The sequence below is a fragment of the Apium graveolens genome, chromosome 10 (assembly GCF_009905375.1).
Source record: "Apium graveolens cultivar Ventura chromosome 10, ASM990537v1, whole genome shotgun sequence".
In the NCBI taxonomy this organism is placed as follows: Eukaryota; Viridiplantae; Streptophyta; class Magnoliopsida; order Apiales; family Apiaceae; genus Apium; species Apium graveolens.
Window position 1 is genome coordinate 198643571 of NC_133656.1, and position 17538 is coordinate 198661108.

The following is a 17538-nucleotide window of genomic DNA, read 5'->3' on the forward strand; positions in this document are numbered from 1 at the left end:
TTAGCGCATGTTTAACGACAAACAGAGAACTCTGAATAAAGTCGTGGAAGAAGTTATAGTGGTTCGAAGGGAAGTTTTTGAGACGAAGAGAAGATAGAAGAAGAAGAGAAAGTAGAGGAACCAGTTTTAGTAGTGATGGGGGATCAAGCAAAAATTTCTAAGGCTTTGATGGACTATTCTCAGCCTAAGATCAATGATATCCAGTCAAGCATCATCAGGCCAGCCATCTCGGCTAATACTTTTGAGATCAAGTCAAGCGTGATTCAGATGATACATAACTCAGTTCAGTTTGGGGGTTCTCCTACTGAAGACCCCAACATGCCCATTAGGGATTTCATTGAGATCTGCGACACTTTCAAGTTCAGTGGTGTGACAGAAGATGCTATCAAGCTACGACTCTTCCCATTCTCTCTAAGGGATAAAGCGAAGTTATGGTTACATTCTCTACCACCAAGGTCTATCACCACTAGGGAGGATCTTGCTCAAAATTTTCTCACTAAATTCTTCCCTATGGCGAAGACTGCTGCAATCAGGAATGCTCTTACTCAGTTTGCTTAGCAAACTGGTGAATCTCTGTGTGAGGCTTGTGATCGATATAAGGAGATGCTAAGGAAGTGCCCACACCATGGCATGCCTGATTGGATGATTATAAACTGTTTCTACAATAGATTGGGTGCTACGTTTAGACCCATGCTCGATGCAGCATCAGGAGGAGCCTTGTGGGCTAAAAGCTACAATGAAGCTTATCAATTGATTGAACTGATGGTTTCTAACGAATATTAGAATCCTTCCCAGAGACTGACTCAGGGAAAAGTAGCAGGAATTCTGGAGTTGGATGCAGCAACTGCTATAGCTGCCCAACTTAAGGCTTTAACGATGAAGGTGGACACTTTGACTAACTATAGAGTTAATCAAATCACTAGTGTCTTTGAGCTTTGTGCCGGTGCCCATGAGACTGATCAGTGCGCTATTTCTAGTGAATCAGCTCAGTTCGTGAGCAATTTTCAGCGATCGCAGCAACCTGTGCCAACCACTTATCATCCCAACAACTGCATTCATCCTAATTTTAGTTGGAGCAACGCTCAGAATGCGGTTCAACAGCCTTATCAGCAATACCCAGCTAAGTAGTACAACCCCCCTAGGTTTTCAGCAACCGTAATATGCGCCAAGGCAGCAACTTCAGCTGCAACAAGCATATATAAAATCTGAATTAAAGGAGTTGAAGCTTATGTGCAGGAGTCAAATTATTTCTATCAAGACCTTGGAGAATCAAATTGGATAAATTGACAATGCCTTGCTTAATCGTCAACCTGGTACATTACCTAGAGACACTGAAGTGCTAGAACAGAGGGAAGCTAAGGAGCAGGTGAAGGCAATCACTTTGAGGTCTGGAAAGGTTGCGAATCCCGAACAGACTCAAGTTTCGAATGAAAAAGCTGGGGCTGAAGAAGAAGTAGAGCAACATGAAGCAGAAGTGAAGCCAAGGAAGACTACTGTTGAGCATAGTCCTCCTGAGGGTAATACAGGGGAGAAACAGATCTATCCTCCACCGCCTTTTCCTAAGCGGCCGTATAAGAAAAGGCTGGATAAGCAATTTGAGAAGTTTCTGGAGGTGTTCAAGAAACTTCATATCAACATACCTTTCGCTGAGGCTCTTGAGCAGATGCCTAGTTACGCAAAGTTTATGAAAGGTACACTCTCTCAGAAAAGGGAAGTTAGATGATTTAGAGACTATCGCTCTCACGGAAGAATGCAGTGATGTGCTGCAACAGAAGTTGCCTCCGAAGCTTAAGGATCCATGAAGCTTCACTGTAACACCCCCAGATCCGGGGTCGGGGATCCGGGTCGTCACGGTATTTCTTTTCACAATATCACTTAACTTAATTAATAATAAATAACCTCATGCTGTGACCCCACACTAACACACACCACAACCCGTTATAGTCTCAGAGATGAAATTGAAATAAGTACAAGTCCTTGAATCCACAATTTAAAAGTTATTACAACCCAAAATGATTACTTGATAAGTTTACAGGTAATTGCCATTATCTGCCACAAGTTATAATTATACAATATTTGGTTCCCAAAAGTAGAATGCCTGATCTACCAATAGATCTATCTCTGCAGCTATAGTAGCTACAACATCAACGGGAAGACGCGGGATGCTTCCCACGCGCTTGCGCTGGGTCTGCTTGAGTCTGGCCATCTTTCCTAACTGTTGTTGTGTGATGAAGAAATGAAGCAAGAGTGAGCATTACAGCTCGCAAGATAATATATAGTGTAAACAATAATGCAAGTATCTAAATGGATAACTTACAAGAATCCTTTATCAAGTGTAAGGTAATTACTTACTGGATATAAGCTTAAAGGAAGATGAATTTACCAATTACTTCACTATACTTATACCATTTTTAGAAATCTACTTGAACTACCATTGTTCAAAGTATAATAAGTTTCAAAAGTTCGTCCCATAGATGAGACCACAAGTTAAGACTTGAATAGATTCAATCTTTGAATTAATTTTTAAAGGAAATGAAGTTATGAGATACTTCATTCAATGGAAACACCATTACAACTGTTTGACCCTTGTCAATGCTTCGGCAATCACCCATTCATAGCCTTTCGATCGAAATGCTCCGGGTAGTGTTGCAGAAATATCCAACTGGATGATGAACTCATTACGGAAGTTTGTCACGCCAGGAAGACCACTTACGATGATTAGTCGCAGTGGTGCAACCCCACCATTTTCTACATGTAGAGGAGAACCTGTCGGATTTACTTGTCAACCGAACACTGGACTCCTAAGCAATGGACCATCTTAGCGGAACTTCCGGGCCATTTGGGCCAATATAATAAGGCTGGGCCGGCGCCACTCGACCACTTACGCCACTCCTAGTTCAGATGAAATCCATGACTCTGAAATGTAAAGCTCGTCCCCACTTTCCCCAAGTAGAAACTTGTTGATACGACTCCACCAAGAAGTCGTATCTAGTTGAAAAGGAAAACTCACCGATATTCCCCAGGCGATGCCTGTCAATGGATTAACTTGTTCTAAGAATTTTACTTCCCGAGTGTTGGGTAAGTAATCAAAAATTCTTTTATCAGAATAACAACCTTGTTGCGAATATAAAATACCCCACAGAGCTGGATCCCTCAAGTTTTGAGCGAGTATTTAAATCCCCTTCGAAAGGAGGATCTTAAATATAAAAATGAGCTTTGGGATCCGCCCTAACCTTTAAAATCATTTTGAAGACTCGAAAACATTTTTAAGAATGTTTTGAGTGATGCTGATTTAATAAAATAAATCAGTCCCAATATATTAGAAAATATCTGAATATTATTATTTAAATAATATTCCCATAAAGAATAATCTTTATAAAAATAATTGAAGTAGAAGTTTCAAAACTTATACTTGAAATGAATATTAAATAACCAAAGATATACTTATACGAAAGTACTATCTTTATTTGAATAATCAAAAGTGAGTTTGATTATCGACACATTATTCTTTAATAAAATAAAAAATAATAATTAGTAAATAATTGGAGTCATAAGTCCTCGAATGAATATTCAAATAATAATATTCATTAATAAAATAGACGGAGTTATTAGTCCTCGAATGAATATTCAAAATAATAATATTCATTAATAAAATAGACGGAGTCATAAGTCCTCGAATGAATATTCAAAATAATAATATTCATTAATAAAATTGTTAGGTCCCAATTTGTTTGTAGAAGGGGGGGTTGAATAAAAACAGTACCAAATAATCGAATAAATGCGGAATAAAAAATGTGAAACAAAATTCAAGTTAAATAAAAATATTATTAAACTTGAAAGGTGTTACAACAACTGTATCGATTACAAGGTATTAATCTCAAATCAATTATCACAAATCTAGAATAAATTCGACATGAACTTTTTCTATTTTTGCAATAATTAGAATCAAATGCTAAACGCGATTTGAGATTAAGTTCTAGGGATTTTGATCCGCTAGATTGTTACACAAGAACAAGATAAAGATTTCTAGTTGATTGGATTTAACTTTGCAATCTAGAAATTGATCTTTGAATTTCAGCAGAGAACAATGAAATATTTCTTAGGCGGCTGCTGTGTTCTTGTATTTTTCAGTGAGTGAATGTCTTCTGCTTCTTTTTCTTTTTGTATACAATCCAACAAAATTACTTGAACTGCAATGACAATCGGTAGGACAATCTCTTTGGCTCAGCAAGACTTTCAGTAGGACTTTCAATTGTACTAGCAAGACAATCTGATTGAACTACAATGACTATCGGTATGACAATCAGTTGAACTAGCAAGACAATCTCCTTCCTAGTGTAACTTTCGGTATGACAATTGAAATGACTTGGCATGACAATCGGTATGACAATCCAGATTGTCATGCTAGTTCATTTTCAATTGTCTTGCTGATTTAAGACTGTTTTTAAACCAATTAAACTTCTGAAAATTCCTAAAATTAATTCAGAATTAATTAATCAATTAATTCAATTAATAAATAAATTATTCTTCACAGATATAATTTATTTTCTTAATTAAATTAGATGACTTAATTAATTAATAGAGAATTAATTCTAGTCTTGAGCAGCAACCATTCTTCTGCAAATCTTCTGAAAATCACTGAAAATTATGAATCAATTCCACCACTTCAACGTTGACACTCGATGTACTGTCTGGTTCATGAGTGACTAACTTCCGTGACGTTTCTTCATGTGTTGACTTTGATACTCTGATTTTCTTCAGATTAAATCCTTGTAATTAATGATACTCTGACGAGATCTCTGTCACTTGATTAAATCCACGATCTTGATTTATATCACTGAGGCATGATCAACTTCTTGAACTTCTTCCAGTGAATTAACTCCTCAAGTCTGTAGATGAACCTTGTTTCTGAATCCTTTGACAGATATTACTTTGCGAGATCTCTCTGACGGTCGATCCACTATTTACTTATTACATTCTTATTTGAGTTGAGTTGAATCCTCGAATATACAAATAGGCTATGACATATGACTTACAATCTCCCCCTATTTGTTTGTTAAACAATAACACACAAATACCTAGAGGATAACTCAACTAACAAATAAGAAAAAGATATAAACATACATGCAAAGTAAATAGCAGAAAAGTTCTGGATGAGATTTAACATTTTCCAGATTCCAAGTAGATGTTCCTCTAGACTGAACATATCTTCAAGTAGTTCCATCTTCATTTGTACAACCACATTTCCTGTTGAGAAGCCCATATCTCTTGCTTCTCCCCCTATGAGAATCAACTGATTAAAGAAGATCACCTTCGTTTTACCACCTCTCCCGTACAATAGGATCCGCAGATAAAAACCAATGGTACTCCCCTAACTGCTTCTTCCCTTACTAGGAAATCACCTTGTGTTTACCACCTCTCCCGTACAATAGGATCCGTAGTTACAAACAACAATGGTGTGGTGTAGTGTACATTTTTAGGATCTTTTTCTTCCTCCCTGCTATTTCTCCCCCTTAGTTGAGGAATCCTCCAAACTATTACTTAAGCTTTTATCTCCCCCTTAAAGAAGGAATGTATGCCGTCGTCTGAAGGAGTTCTCATATTTCACTATGTTGGAAAAGAAATAACAAGTAGTTTCGCTTTCTTCCTCACTGTGAGTGTGTGATTCTGTTTAGTGTACCTCACATGTGTTTCACTCTTCTCTCCACTCGTGTTTACACTCATTCTCACAAGTGTATCACTCTTCTCTTATAGCTCCATAATCCAGCTGTACCTGCAAGGAAAATCACCTTAGCCATCCTTAAGGAGGTCACAGGTGGTGCAATGGGAGTTCGCAAATCCCCATCCTTATTAAACTCGTCAGATGAATCTGAGTCATAATCTACAAGTTTCTAGTTTCCCTTTTAGGGTTCCAGATTTGAATTCTGGGAAGGTAAACAATGATCCAACGAATTTAGCATAAAGATCAAAGTTCCCTTCTAATGTCTGTGAAGACATTTCCTTGTGACTCATCAGGTAATATCTGAATCATTGTCAACAAGTTGCCGATCTGCACCTATGTCAGATCCACTATCCGCAGATGCATCCAGGGGATTTAAGCCTGGGGAGGTAGACACTGACCACTGACATATGGCTTTTGGATCAGTATCCTCTCCTAACACCTGTAAAGGCAATTGGTCCACTAACGAACCTTGAACAATCGAATCTGACCTTAAAATGGTCGAAACTCTTGTTTCCGTCAACTCATCCTTTGTGTGTGTAACCTCTCCTTGTGCATCAAGAATTGATTATGTTTGAAGTGGTGACACTACATCGGATACCTTGGCCGACAGGCAAAATTTCAATAGATGCACCCTGTTGAGAGAATGAATCTAGTAACTATTTTTATGCCTTTTCAACCATTACATCTTTTTGAGAAGATGTATGGGGGCTAGCAGTTGTCTCGGTTTAAATACTACTCATCTATGTAGGAGACAGAGCTACTGGGTTGACTACAGAACCTTCCTTCTGTGGTGCACTAAGGCACTATCTCCCTCACGCTCATTCATACTACATTTAGTGGTAAGAGAGTGTTGGTTGGTTCTGTTTTTGTGTTTGTCTTTACAGTCTGGGATAGACGTTGTGGGTTTTCAACCTCATGACTGTCAATGAAAGAAAGTCATTGGAGACTGAACCTGTAACACAGAATATATGGTAATAGAGAGAAAATGATTTACAATAGTGATTTCAAAAGATTTTACATGAAATAAGAAATCACTAATGTAGAAAGAAGTTTGATTTTGTTTTTCAATATGAATGAGTTTTTGATAAAATATTGATCACTTAGGGTAAAGTCTAAGTAATTCTCATTCATGTCAAAAGCTTACAAATATCTGCAACATAATGTTAACAACATATCATTGACCGATACTTGTCAAGTACTTTAAATACTAATTGTTATGTTGCATAAACAATATACCACTGCACATATAAAATAATATGATTATGCTTAGTGATAAGATAGTTATAAATATGACGACTCTACTTATTCATATAAAATTGTAACTGCAGTTAGAGTGCCATACCATGTCCTTGACGATTGCTTGAGCAGTATACTAGTTCATACCAACCTGAAGTGAGATTGTGAAGAAGAGATTGCATAGTCCAATAGATCTGCAACTGCAAAGTTCATGAACTGTGGTGCACTGACTTCCTCTTTTGACTTACCAACCAGGAGTACACTTGTACACATCTTACTAGAGTACAATTCCAAGTGTAATGTGCAGTAGGTGCTTGATATGTCGTAATATTCTCAAGTCTCGTCACTGGTGCTATATGTTAGATACTGCTTCCTGATAATAACCTAGCACAATATACAAAATTACAATGATAACATTCCCAGCTTGCAAACAGCCATATCCCTCAGATAAACCTTTGCTGTTATCTCCAAAGGTAACCAAGGGGCCAGCTTTCTCAATCCACATTTGATAGCAGGGCTCTATCTCCGGTCATATGTCTTGATGATCCACTGTCAAGAATCCACACTACCGGTTACACCTGTTTAAAGCCCTGCACTACAAATGGATTAGACCTTCTTCGAAACCCAAACTTGGTTGGGCCCGGCATACTTGTAGAACTGTCCTTTGTCAGGCAAAACAACATTTTTAATTTTAATTGTCTCAACTTTCTCAATGACTGAACATTTGACCTTGTAAACAGCTTTAACAAATTTCTGTTTAAGCTTAGGCACAAATGTCTCCTTTCTAGCCTTAGAAGGACTGGCAGTCTTAGACCTATCATGCTTCTTGTTATTCACATGCTGACGAGGAGTAGTCTTATCATTAGACACATGCTTACCATTAAAATAAGCATACATCATATTAAAAGCACAAGACATACAATTAGCAACACCACATGCTTTATGAGAGTGATTAACAGCAGGTAATTTATGCATGGTAGACATGGCATTATTGTTATCCAACTCATGTGTGTCTGAGTTAGTCTCAGTTGCTTTCACAACTTTGACTGGAACTTTCGACTCACTTGACTTGGAAATAATCTTCTCATAAGCAAGATCCTCAACACGTATTTCTTCTTGAATAACAGAAGAGGTCGCATCAAATGGTTCAGCAATTAATGCTTTATAGAGGGGTTCATCAACACCCTTAAGCACATGTGGTACTTCCCTCCCTTTAGCACAGACATGAGGAGGGGAGTTTATGCCTAATTCTCCAATAGCAGCATTGTAATCATAACCTATTCCAGATGTTTGATTAACAGCTTGCTTACTGTAGAACTCTTTAGCCTTCGAACAAGAATTGAAGTAGGCTCTAACCTTAGTCTCAAGACCGGTGATCTTGTCTTTGAGAATAGTTTCGAGTTTTCTATAACAGTCAACTCTATTCTCTAGAAAAGATACCTGTTCTTTTAATTTGTCTTGATTAATGTGCACAAGTCTTAATTCATTGACCTCTTTCTCAAGGTCTGTGATCTGTAAACTTAACAGTTCATTATCACGACGTGCACAATCTAAGTTACCTCTTAGATGATAAACCATTTCAGCATCAGAAAGTTTTACCTCTATTCTTGACGATGAAGCTTTTCCATCAATAGCCATAAGAGCAAGATTTCCTTCATCTTCATCTTCACTGTCAGTATCATCCCAGCTTCTTCCCTTTGCCAGATAAGCCCTTTCAGAGTTCTTTCTTACTTGCTTTGGCTTCCTACATTTTGTGGCAAAGTGTCCCAACTCATTGCAGTTATAGCATCTAATGGTGCTCCGATCAACCATCCCTGTTTTATATCCACCACTGCTGGTGTTAGAGGATGAAGATCCACCTTTCTGGAATTTGTTGTAGTTGGACTTGTACTTAAGCTTGGGATTCCTCTTGAATCTGACATGGGAGAATCTCTTGACAATTTGGGCCATTGACTCGTCTTCCAATTGCTCCAGCTCTTCCAAGGAATAAAAATCATCACTTGATTGATTTGTAGTAGGAGGATCATATTCTGCTACTAACTCATTTTCCTCACCCTTGGAAAACTGTACCATTCTTTCTAACTGTTGAGATTGTTGTTGTTGTTGACCTTCAGCTACAAGTGCATTAGATGTGCTGACCATTCTATCCTTCCCGTAGACTTCTTTCTGTTGAATCTGCTCCAACTCATAAGTTTTTAACACTCCATAGAGCCTGTCCAAAGAAATCTCACTCAGATCTCTAGCTTCTCTAATGGCAGTGATTCTAAGTTCAAGATGAGCTGGCAGTGTTAAAAGGAACTTTTTGTTGACCTCCCTGATTGAATAATACTTTCCATTGATGTTCAGGTTGTTGATCAACGCATTGTACCTCTCAAACACTTCAGTAATTCCTTCTCCTGGATTTGATTTGAAATGTTCATATTCAGAGGTTAGGATTTCCAACTTGTTCTCCCTAACTTCCTCTGTGCCTTCATTAATTACCTCAATAGTTTCCCACATGTGTTTAGAATTTTTACAGTTCATCACATGTCTGTTCATCAAGGGATCAAGGGAATCAATTAATATTAATTGAAGGCTGGCATCCAAGGAGGCTTCTTCCTTCTCAGCAGGAGTAAAATCTTCGGGCTCTTTTGGATAGGTTCTAGCTTTAGTAGTCACCACACCATCTATTATTACCTCCGGTTCAATAACCATCGGAGTTTTTATACCCTTCTTTAACAAGTTTGAATATTTGGGATTTGCAACTTGTAAAAATAATAGCATCTTCTTCTTCCACATGATATAATTCTCTTTATCAAATTGTGGAATTTTAACGGTTCCAACTTTATGTGAAGTCATTATGAATTTTTGAATAAATAAAAATTCAAGGAGTTGAAAAATCACAAAAGTCTAGGATCTTGATTTGTTCGTTAATCAGAAGGCTCTGATACCAATTGTTAGGTCCCAATTTGTTTGTAGAAGGGGGGGTTGAATACAAACAGTACCAAATAATCGAATAAATGCGGAATAAAAAATGTGAAACAAAATTCAAGTTAAATAAAAATATTATTAAACTTGAAAGGTGTTACAACAACTGTATCGATTACAAGGTATTAATCTCAAATCAATTATCACAAATCTAGAATAAATTCGACATGAACTTTTTCTATTTTTGCAATAATTAGAATCAAATGCTAAACGCGATTTGAGATTAAGTTCTAGGGATTTTGATCCGCTAGATTGTTACACAAGAACAAGATAAAGATTTCTAGTTGATTGGATTTAACTTTGCAATCTAGAAATTGATCTTTGAATTTCAGCAGAGAACAATGAAATATTTCTTAGGCGGCTGCTGTGTTCTTGTATTTTTCAGTGAGTGAATGTCTTCTGCTTCTTTTTCTTTTTGTATGCAATCCAACAAAATTACTTGAACTGCAATGACAATCGGTAGGACAATCTCTTTGGCTCAGCAAGACTTTCAGTAGGACTTTCAATTGTACTAGCAAGACAATCTGATTGAACTACAATGACTATCGGTATGACAATCAGTTGAACTAGCAAGACAATCTCCTTCCTAGTGTAACTTTCGGTATGACAATTGAAATGACTTGGCATGACAATCGGTATGACAATCCAGATTGTCATGCTAGTTCATTTTCAATTGTCTTGCTGATTTAAGACTGTTTTTAAACCAATTAAACTTCTGAAAATTCCTAAAATTAATTCAGAATTAATTAATCAATTAATTCAATTAATAAATAAATTATTCTTCGCAGATATAATTTATTTTCTTAATTAAATTAGATGACTTAATTAATTAATAGAGAATTAATTCTAGTCTTGAGCAGCAACCATTCTTCTGCAAATCTTCTGAAAATCACTGAAAATTATGAATCAATTCCACCACTTCAACGTTGACACTCGATGTACTGTCTGGTTCATGAGTGACTAACTTCCGTGACGTTTCTTCATGTGTTGACTTTGATACTCTGATTTTCTTCAGATTAAATCCTTGTAATTAATGATACTCTGACGAGATCTCTGTCACTTGATTAAATCCACGATCTTGATTTATATCACTGAGGCATGATCAACTTCTTGAACTTCTTCCAGTGAATTAACTCCTCAAGTCTGTAGATGAACCTTGTTTCTGAATCCTTTGACAGATATTACTTTGCGAGATCTCTCTGACGGTCGATCCACTATTTACTTATTACATTCTTATTTGAGTTGAGTTGAATCCTCGAATATACAAATAGGCTATGACATATGACTTACAAAAATAGACGGAGTCATAATTCCTCGAATGAATATTCAAAATAATATTCATTAATAAAATAAAGTTATCGAATAAACCTTATTCGATTCATGGTTTTGAAAACTATATCTATATATATATATAAATATATATATATATAATATACTCGGGAACATCGACTCCCGGTTTTAGAAAATGTTCACCTTTGGGTTCCCTATACTAAGGGTATACACAACTACTGCTTATCTCTAGCATATGTATTATAAAGCTTATAAGCAATTGAATCAACAATCTATATCAAGATTACGAAACAGACATGCATATATACCATATCACATGCTCCAATATATCGCAAGATAATGTATATACATATGTATACATCACAACAACAGTATAACGGGTAGAAAACTTGCCTGAGCGACTGGGGGTGATAAATGGCTTGGGACGAGTCTGGTAACCTATAAACAACATATAAGTTGGAATTAAACCAAAGTCGCTTCTGAATCTATACTTTAACCAATTAGACCCTAACGTTCGCTTTTGCGCTTCACGATTCACTTAAGTCGCTCGAGTACCCTCGGCTCCACCATTTTTAATAAATTAACCATTAAGGGTTTTGAGGCGATTCTTTCGCGAGTGCCTTACCAACTGCATAATACACTTCACATAAATGTTTAATACTCCAATTAGTCCTTTAAGGTCTTTAACCTATGTTTCAAACTAAGGCGAGTGGTAATGGTTCGTTCGCGAAACGCCGTTACTTAAAACGGTCGTTTCTCTCAAACCGTATATCGGATTCAAACGAACCACATATCAAAATGAAGCTCGTAACATGACCTAATCATGGCAATGGTCAAAACCTATCAGTGAGTTATCGAGTCCTGATATTAAGAGCAAAAACAGTCTAAAGTAAATCGGACATTACGACGGCTATGTTTACGCGATTACCAATTTTTATTCTACTCCAAATCAACCACAAACCAACCACAATTCAACCATACAACCAAACTCCATCCATAAATCACTACAACAGCCCCAACACCTCAAGTTTTTCCAATTTATATTAATCTCAAACATGAACTAAAACTATTCTTAAGTTCTTTAACTAATAACCAAGGTTTACAACTCCAAAAACATCACAAAACCAACTAATTTCTACATACACAACAATCAAGCCTCTTATGAACTATAATACTCATATTAAGCTCTTAAAATTCAATAACAAAGCTAGGTTAAGAGATTATACCTTCCTTGTGAGTGGGAGTAACTAATTAGCTTGGAATCACCCTTGAAAGTCCTTACCCAAGCTTAATCTAAACAAAAACTCAAGAACAAAAATTTAAGTTCTTGAAAAACACTATTCACCCTCTTCTTCCATGAATTTTAGGAAGAGATTGTGAATGAATTTAAAGCTCAAACTTATAGGATAGCTATATCTATGCATAAGGAGTATTAGATAATTACCTCACTAATTAACAAGGCTTGGATCTTGGATTATGGATTTTTCTTCTTGAAAAAAAAGAGAAAGGCCGAGAGCTTTCTTAAAGAAAATGAAGTCAACTTTGTGTTTTTGTGATTTTGTGATTTGTTTTGCTTGGTTGCTTGCTTTTGTTTTGATTTATTACTTTTAACCATGGTGAATTTTGTGTGGTTCTTAATCAACCAACAACACACTTCTCTTTGGTCATGCATAGGTCATCATGTTATGTCATCCTCCCACACTTGTCCTCTTCTTATTGGTTTGATGATATCATCCTCACTAACCTCTTTGATTAGCTTCTAATTACTTGGCTAATGACCGCTGATCTGTTATACGGTTCGCTTAACTTTCATTTTCGTTTATCGTTTGAGGGATCATACCCGGGATCTTATTACTTGGGTTTCCTTAACCTTTCTCAATAAATTATATTCCTTTTATGATCCCCTCTTATAATCCTTGAATTTAAATCCTTTTTATCCTGTTACCTTATACTCAATTCTTTCGGTATCTGGTGAATTTTCGGGAAAAATCAAAGTGTTTGAATTTGGATTCTGACGATCTTTACATACACTTATATATCATATAGAGTGCTAATAAGATCTCAGAATAACAATAAAAGAACCCCTACATAGTGTGGCATGAAAAGTTTTCTTATTCAGCAATATCAGCAAAAACACTATTCATAAGGGTTACAAAAAAGTTCAAAATTTTGGGGTTATTACAGTCTCCCCTCCTTAAAAGGATTCCGTCCCGGAATCAAATAGAAAATAAATGGGGGTACTTTTCTAGCATTGCGCTCTCTAGTTCCCAAGTCGATTCTTCCACATTGTGATTCTGCCATAGCACTCTGACTAGATTGATTACTTTGTTCCGAAGCACCTGCTCCTTCTTATCTATAATCTTTACTGGTCTTTCCACGTAAGTCAGATCTGGTTGCATATCCACCTACTCGTACTCCACTATGTTCCTGGCATCCCATTGATACTTCCTTAGCATTGACACATGGAACACATTATGAACTTGTTGTAGGTTCGGGGGTAAGGCTAGCTCATAAGCCACCTTCCCAATTCGTCTTAGTATCTCAAAAGTTCCAATGTATCTTGGGCTTAGTTTCCCTTTCTTTCCGAACCTCATTAACCCCTTCCAAGGGGATATTTTTAGTAGTACTAAGTCCCCTACTTCATACTCCTTGTCCTTTCGGGCTAGGTCTGCATATTTTTTCTGTCTGTCTTGGGATGCTACCAGCCGTCCTCTAATAAGATCCACTATGTCTTTGGTCCTTTGGACCACTTCGGGTCCGAGCATCTTCCGCTCTCCTACTTCATCCCAGTATAAGGGAGATCGACACCTTCTTCCGTACAGGGCCTCATAAGGCGGCATTCCGATGCTAGCATGAAAGCTATTGTTATAAGAAAACTCGATCAACGGCAAGTGATCATCCCTACTTCCTTTAAAGTCTATTGCACAGACTCTCAACATATCCTCTAATGTCTGGATGGTCCTTTCACTCTGCCCATCCGTCTGGGGATGGTAAGCGGTACTCATATTTAACTTGGTCCCCGCACATTCTTGAAAGCTCCTCCAAAATCTGGAGTTGAACCTGGGGTCTCGGTCTGAGACAATGGACACTGGGACTCCATGTCGCGTCACTATTTCCTTAAGGTAAATGTCCACCAGTCTATCGACTGTGTATCTCTCATTGATAGGAATGAAATGGGCTGACTTTGTCAGTCGGTCTATAATCACCCATATGGCATCATGGTTGGCTTTCATCCTTGGTAAACCGACAACAAAATCCATGGCTATCTGTTCCCATTTCCATTCGGGAATCTCGAGGGGTTGTAAAAGTCCATTGGGTCTCTGGTGCTCTGCCTTTACTCTTTGGCAAGTCAAGCATTTGCTTACCCATTCTGGTACGTCCCTTTTCATGTTGGGCCACCAGTAATACTCCTTCAAATCCCTATACATCTTGGTGCTTCCCGGGTGAATGGAATACCTTGAACTATGGCTTTCATCCAAAATCTCGTCTTTATGCTCTTGAACGTTCGGAACCCAAATCCGGTAGGAGTACCTCATTATCCCTTTATTATCTTTCTCAGTATGGATCTCTTCTCCAGTCATTGACTCTCTGCCTTTATTCATTACTTTCTCTTGGCACAATCTGATCTTTTCCAATAACTCTGGCTGCATCGAGATCTCAAACAGTTTTTCTGTTCCGGTTCCGGTTACCTTTACTTCTATTTCCATTCTCTCGAAATCCTTTATCAATTCTTCCGAAGTCATTATCATTCTAAGTCTTTCCTTTCTACTAAGGGCATCAGCCACCACATTGGCTTTCCCCGGATGATAGAGAATCTCACAATCATAGTCCTTGATTAGCTCTAACCATCTCCTCTGGCGCATGTTGAGCTCTTTCTGTGTAAATATGTACTTGAGGCTCTTATGGTCTGTGAAAATCTCGCACTTCTCTCCATACAAGTAGTGCCTCTAAATTTTTAAGGCAAAAACTATTGCCGCGAGCTCAAGGTCATGAGTAGGATATCTAATCTCGTATTCCTTCAATTGTCTTGACGCATACGCAATCACATTACCGTGCTGCATAAGCACACACCCTAATCCTTTATGCGACGCGTCACTATATATCACAAAATCTCCTTTTCCGTCTGGCAATGCCAACACCGGGGCCGTTACCAACCTTTTCTTTAATTCCTGAAAACTGTTCTCGCATTTTTCCGTCCATTCAAACTTCTCTGTCTTACGATTAAGTCGTGTCAAAGGGGCTGCGATCTTCGCAAAGTCCTGTACAAATCTATGATAGTAGCCGGCCAATCCTATGAAACTTCTTACCTCTGTGGGCGTGGTTGGCCTTTCCCAATTTGAGACTGCCTATATCTTGGAGGGGTCGACCAATACTCCTTCTTTATTGATCACATGTCCTAAAAACTGTACTTCATTCCGCCAGAATTCACACTTCAAATAACTGTTCCTCTCTGAGTATTCCTAGAGCTATCCTCAAATGCTCTGCATGTTCTGCCTCAATCCTTGAGTAGATTAAAATATCATCGATAAAAACTATCACACACTTGTCCAAGTACTTCTAAAATACTCTGTTCATTAAATCCATGAAATTCGCTGGGGCGTTGGTTAATCCAAAGGACATTACCAAGAACTCATAGTGCCCATACCTGGTACGAAATGCGGTCTTGGGAATATCTTCAGGTTTAATCTTTAGCTGGTGATATCCAGTTCTCAGGTCAATCTTGGAAAAATGAACAACATCCTTTAGCTGGTCGAACAGATCGTCTATTCTAGGTAACGGGTACCTGTTCTTTATGGTTAGCTTGTTCAACTCTCGGTAGTCGATGCACAGCCTCATGCTCTCATATTTCTTCTTAACAAATAACATTGGTGCTCCCCACGGAGATACACTGGGTCTTATCATACCCTTATCCAAAAGTTCCTGCAATTGGGTAGCTAATTCCTTCATTTCTAATGGGGCTAACCGGTAAGGTGCTTTTGAAACTGGCGCCGTCCCTGGGGCCAACTCAATAGCAAATTCAATTACTCTATCGGATGGTAGTCCCGGAAGGTCTTGTGGGAATACATCTTCAAATTCGTTGACTACCGGAATATCTTGTAAGTTGGGCACTTCCTTCTGCGTGTCCACCACATAGGCTAGGTAATCCTCATTTCCTTTTCGTAGCATCCTTTTGGCCTGGGCCATAGTAAAAAATTTATGCGTCTGCCTCTTTCCTCTAAATATGACTTCTTTCTTTCCTGGGATATTCAACTTAACTTTCTTCCCCTTACAGTCTGTCTGAGCATCATTGCTAGATAGCTAGTCCATTTCTAAAATTACATCAAACTCCCCTAATTTAAAAGGAATCAGATCAACACTAAAAGATTGTTCCCCTATGCCTAACTCACATGCGGGGTGAATCTGGTTAACAGGAATAACTTCATGATTGGCTATTTCTACTTGTAAGGGTTCTATCAAGGGTTCATCCTTAAGTCTTAATTTACGCGCAAAGTCCTTTGATATAAAAGATTTAGTTACTCCCGAATCAAATAAAATGTTTGCACTGACTAAATTTAGAGAAAGGGTACCTGCTATCACATCTGAGTCTTTCATAGCATCCTGGACTGTCATGTTGAAAGTCCTCTCAGTCGGTGGCTTATTAGAAGCAGCTCTGCTTACTCCTGAAGCTGCTGGTTTGTTCATTGGGCATTCCCTCTTCCAATGACCCGGGCGTCCACACTGATGACAAGTGGTGGTTGGAATGACAGCAGGGGCTGACGAAGGGCATTTATGGGAATAGTGGCCCACTTGTCCACACTTAAAGCAGGTTACTGGCTTTCCCTTACACTCCCCAGAATGCATCCTTCCACAAGTGTTACAGGCTGGAAATGGGGGTCGAGACTGGTTGGAATAGGACATTCTTGACTTCTGGCCGCTCTGGCTCGCATTCACACTCATTGGCCGCTTAAACCCAGTGTTCTTTCCCGGTAGGGACACTGCTCCTCGATTAAATCTAGTTGGGAAACTCCTTCCCGCGGAACCTCCACCCATGCTCATACGTTTCCTCTTTATTCCCTTCTTCTCTCTTTCCTTCTGCATCTGTTCACTTCCGGCTTCTACAATTATTGCCTTTTGCACTAGAGTGGCATAATCAGTAAGCTCAAAGATTGCCACCCTATTCTGAATCCACGGTTTCAGTCCCTGCTGAAACCTCCTAGCTTTCTTTTCCTCGGTGCTCATAAACTCGGCACAAACCTTGATAACTCAGTAAATTTCACTTCGTACTCTGCTACAGATAAGTTATTCTGCTTTAACTCCAAGAACTTGAGCTCCATCTAGTTTTC

The 17538-nt window shown here is 38.1% G+C and overlaps 1 non-coding gene across 1 annotated transcript; it reads right to left on the minus strand.

Moving 5' to 3' along the window:
• Nucleotides 1-525: 525 nt before the first annotated feature.
• Nucleotides 526-632, minus strand: LOC141694628 (small nucleolar RNA R71). The gene has a single exon (XR_012563916.1). It is a non-coding gene; the product is annotated as a small nucleolar RNA R71 (small nucleolar RNA).
• Nucleotides 633-17538: the final 16906 nt, after the last annotated feature.